The sequence below is a fragment of the Etheostoma spectabile genome, chromosome 10 (assembly GCF_008692095.1).
Source record: "Etheostoma spectabile isolate EspeVRDwgs_2016 chromosome 10, UIUC_Espe_1.0, whole genome shotgun sequence".
Classification (NCBI taxonomy): domain Eukaryota; kingdom Metazoa; phylum Chordata; class Actinopteri; order Perciformes; family Percidae; genus Etheostoma; species Etheostoma spectabile.
In genome coordinates, this window is record NC_045742.1 from 29,460,807 (window position 1) to 29,465,647 (window position 4,841).

General features: G+C 38.3%; 1 long non-coding RNA gene across 1 annotated transcript in view; it reads right to left on the bottom strand.

The window, feature by feature from the left end:
* The window catches only part of LOC116696990 (uncharacterized), a 22,626-nt gene that overhangs the window by 14,906 nt on the left and 2,879 nt on the right, over window positions 1–4,841 (bottom strand). Inside the window, exon 2 of the long non-coding RNA XR_004333876.1 lies at window positions 2,003–2,005. This is a non-coding gene — a long non-coding RNA (uncharacterized LOC116696990). The remainder of the gene's footprint in view (window positions 1–2,002; window positions 2,006–4,841) is intronic.

Genomic DNA, 4,841 nt, shown 5'->3' on the forward strand with positions numbered 1-4,841 from the left:
TCGTTGTGAGCAGCTCTATGAACTAGACATCTTGACTGAAACTGCGAAAGTAGTAAAACATTTGTCCGTGTGCACATTAACTTATGTTGCTTACGATACTAAAAATAAGGCTAATACAAAGTTATTCTTAGGCTGCAACACTGACATGAGTATTACACTAGTGTAACAACGGACGGCAAATGTTGGGTGTTGAAAATGCTAGTAAATGCTAAATGACCAAAACTTACAGTTTGACGAGTTCAGTTCCAAATTATCTACGGCAAGTGGCTCCTCCGACATCGATCCTTCCTCTGATTCAGGGTGCAAGCAGATACCGTTCAACAGCTAAAGTCTCATCTTCCTTCTGTGCTCTGTACGACAGACACCACACCAAAGCTCGTTGACACAAAACCAATCAGCAGCGCACTCCTTTTTAAATATTCATAGCAGACCTAATAGAGCAGAACATCTACTCGTTTCAAGATCGGTCATTTAATAGGGTGGAGAGATTGGTTGTGAGGCCCCCCTAGGCCAAGGAAGAACAGCAAAAGCAACATTTTTTTCTAGCCCAACAAAGTACCTCGCTAGAAGAAGACCTCAAGGAACAGCGTGATATACTCCATACAACCATTCTATCACCCCTTTAAGGGAAAGATTATTAACTAAATATCCACCAACTTGTTAATAAAGAACAAAAATGCCTAAGACGTTCCCTAGTGATGGCCAAATAAATCATTATGAAGCTTCAAGAAGCATTTTCTTGATTTCCTTTTCAACAAAGGGTTAAAAGCACACTGAATTGTCATTCCTTGAAACTTTTAGTTACACTTTACTTGAAGTGTTCTATGTGACAGTGACATGACACTGTCATGAACGTGACATAAAACAAACAAGTCAAACAGTTATGACATAACGCTTACTTAGTATGTGTCAATTGGTTTTGTCATTATAGTGTCATGACAGTGTCATGTGAGTGTCATGTGTTCATGACAGTGTCATGTGAGCGTCATGTGTTCATGATAGTGTCATGACAGTGTCATGACAGTGTCATGTGAGTGTCATGTGTTCATGATAGTGTCATGACAGTGTCATGTGAGTGTCATGTGTTCATGATAGTGTCATGTTAATCTTATGTTGAAAACTTCTAGTAAAGTGTTGCCAAACTTTAAATTTAAACAAAGAGTGCCATCTAGTGTGAATTAGAAAATAATGAAAAAAAGTTCATGAAGCTTTATTTGGACAGCACTAGCTTATGGACACATACCGTCAGCTTGCTTAATAAAAAAACCAAAAAACATAAATGATCTAGGTATATTTGTAGGTGTGTCAAAAAGTCATTTCAGTAGGCCTAAGTGTTTTGTAAAATTAAACCTATGCGTCTTTGTTACCGTAATTATGACTCAACGTACAATTGTTTTCCTTAGAATACGATAAGTCTCCGGTACGATAGTTTAACATTTCCCAACGGCAACGCTTGCCGGCTCTGTAGTAGGATGATACCAATTTCACTGTGGGTACTAGTTAGTATTCGTAACAAATACTGCTACATTTCAAGTCTGTTAATGGACCCTCAGGACACTTACTGATAAAACCAATGCCTACTGTCCTAGCTGCATTTCTGCAGTACCGTCTAACCTCCATATAGAGGGGAAAGCAGTAAGTATCTCAGAAGTCCCAATGGTATACACACACACACACACACACACACATAGTCATGAACTCCTAAGAAATCCCTCTCATGTTAACAAACACGTTGCATCCCACCAACAGTCTAACAGGATTTGTAAATGGTTTTGCTTTTGATAATGAAATGCACATAGCAACAGATTGTGTTGCCCACGGCAACTTCAAACATGTCAACAAAACATGTTTGGAGTAGTTTTTCTCTGTGTAAGTAGGTTAGGTCCTAAATGTTCCGAGTGTACAAGGATGAGCAGGACACCATTTACACCTCAGCATTTTTAATTACTAAAGGGGACAATATGCCCAGATTTCAAGAATACTAAATAGTTTTGTTCTTAACCGGCTGGAATATTTTACCACCAACATGAGGAGACAACGTTAGAGGGGTCAGATATTAATCTGTAATGTTTAGGACATTCCTGACATTTTTTGGGATTGTAGTTTTGGCTTTCCTATTATTGTTTCGTTGTTACATTGACATGGTAAATGTAAATTTCATTGTGTCAACACTAGATAATTACTAACAGCATGAACTACAGACAGAGTGGTGTTGGAAGTTGTCAGACTGGCAGGCAAACTGCGTCAAAGAGAAAGAGATTTCCCCAGCCGACCCTCAGTTTGTGTATCAGCTAAAATAAAGCAGATCAGATCCACATTTTCCTATTTCTCTCATTCTCTCTTTCTCCTGCGCAGTCCATACTATCTCCACAGTGCTCAGACACGTGCAGTCCACACACTGACTGTACGTTGTGTACGTGCGTGCAACCAATCACATGTCATAACAGCCAGAGATCAAACCACCGGGATAAAGGTCGGTTCAGGGGCTGACAGTCTGCAAATGTTGTTTACACTGTAATTTAACCATTTAATTTTTGGCATTTTTAACACTGGCCTGACGCTCAGGGGCGGGTGTAGAGGGGGAACTTACCCCTCCGACATATGATTGCCCCCACCCCTAATTCCTTTGGGCTAGAGTGCCGTCAATCTGACAAATATGATTTCCATTCCAATAACTTTTTTAAGGCCAGTTTAGTAGAAGTTCAAACACAGTGAACTGATTGTAGAGCCCATGCTGCTGTAAGAAATGTATTTTTTTGCACTTTCATAAGGTTCTGCAAAAACAAATCTTCCCAGCCCTCACAGTTTTCCTTGGATTAGGTTGGCAAATAAATATTTCTTCTAAGCGTTTCAGCTGCCGCCGTGGTCCTGCTCCGCGCCCTGCTATGCCCTGCTACGCCTATTGAAATTTACACAATTAGCATTCACTTTAAACATCTGTTTTCCGCAACCATAACCACACACACAGACACACACGCACACTTTCCAAACCAACCGTATCAAGGGAATTTTCCACCGGGAGCTGACCAATAACCAGATAGATACAGCTAACAAGTTATGAGCATGCAACAGTGGGATATAACATTTATCTGATTTAAACAGCTTCAATAAACGTGACAAACTATAGACTTTAAACGTAGCACTCGCACGTTAAAAGACTCCGGGAGCCGTTTAGATAAGGTTATAGCTGGAAATGGCAGAGTGCATACATATGAAAATAAGAAATATATTGAACATTGGTTATTTGTGACAGTCATGTAGCGACAGTAATGATAATTTGCCAGGAAGCATGTTTCACTTACTTCTTAAACATAAAAGAACTTTCCTCCTCCAGTTCTATTTTTTAACAACATACTCACTTCCGTTGTCACTTATGTATTTGTGTTGTAGCTGCTCACATCTTAACATTGTTTTATATTATATTAGGTATTTCTTGATGATTAACCATTATTTGGATGTTATCATAAACTTGCATTTAAATAAAAACAATACCTTGTTAACGGATAATAAAGACCTTGTGAAGCATCTATAAACATTTATTATCAGTGTACAAATAATCAAATACTCATCTCTTTTATAGATTTAAATGGGCCAAATGAAAGTTACTTGATGCTTTCATAAACAATTTATGAATTGTAAATGTATTAATATTTGTTGCAACTTCATGATGGCCATCCAAATGATTTGTATAGATGGTTTAGAAAACAATTATTAACCACTGACCAAGTATTAACTATCTGAATGTATACAGTTATTATTTGATATTACACTAATCTAATGATAAAATAACATACATTAGACTACATCATTATACATCATTTCATTGTTTGTTAACAGTAAAATAACCACTAAATAAAGGTTAAATAACCATTTATTAGTGACAGTTATTATAAAGAGTTACCTGTATTAGCCACTACCTGTATTGGCTACCTTGACAGGCAGGAAGGGGGGGAACCACAGCGACTCAGCGTTACTATGAATTCCGCTGCTTTTCTTAAAGACTTCACCAGTGTTTGTGTAATTCCTCTCACTGTCAGAGGAGGATGTAAAAGTTTCACCCTCCAGCTTTAAAAAATAGGAAGAATGTTACATGTTGGAAACGCAAACTAAAGGAGTAGGAATACCAATACCCTTCATCTGTTATAAATATAGCCTGCTGGCCCTACCATTTGACCTCCTGCTTAGTATTCAGAGAGGGAGATCAATTAAAGGAAATTAAATTAAAGTGATTTTGGAGCTGTAGTTGGGCTTCCTGTGCTCTTGGAATCCCATTGCTTTAATTTAGCTCCACTTCCTGTCAGGGTTGAAGAGTCAAAGGTGACAGATAATTTAATATGGCTGGTAATGAGACAGAAGCAGACTGCGGCACAGTGAAGACATTGTTCCTTCACACAGATACCAAGAATGTCAGTCACTGAGGCAGAAGTAGCTTGCTGTCTTCATGGACAGGGTGGACGGCCCTCTGTTCAACGTCAATTCAAAGTAGTTCACAGAATCCATCATGCAAGTCCAGGTCTCATGCTAAATACCCCAACACCTATTCCGTGTTAGTCTAAATCGACGACAACGAAATTCCGCCAGATGTCCCTCACTTCGGCCAAATGTCTGTCACCTTCCTCTAAACTCTTAACCCTTATGTTGTCTTCTCTGGTCAAAAAGGGAAAAATACTTGACATCTGTGTCCCTTTTTCAGACATTTTTTTGTTTAGTTTTCACTAATACCACCTTCCTTCCACTAGGTTTACACAATATTTTGGAATGAATGGTCAATAACCCTCATTTATATAGAATTTTATCTAATATCTGAGTTAAAAAAAAGCAGAAATTATGAATTATTTTGA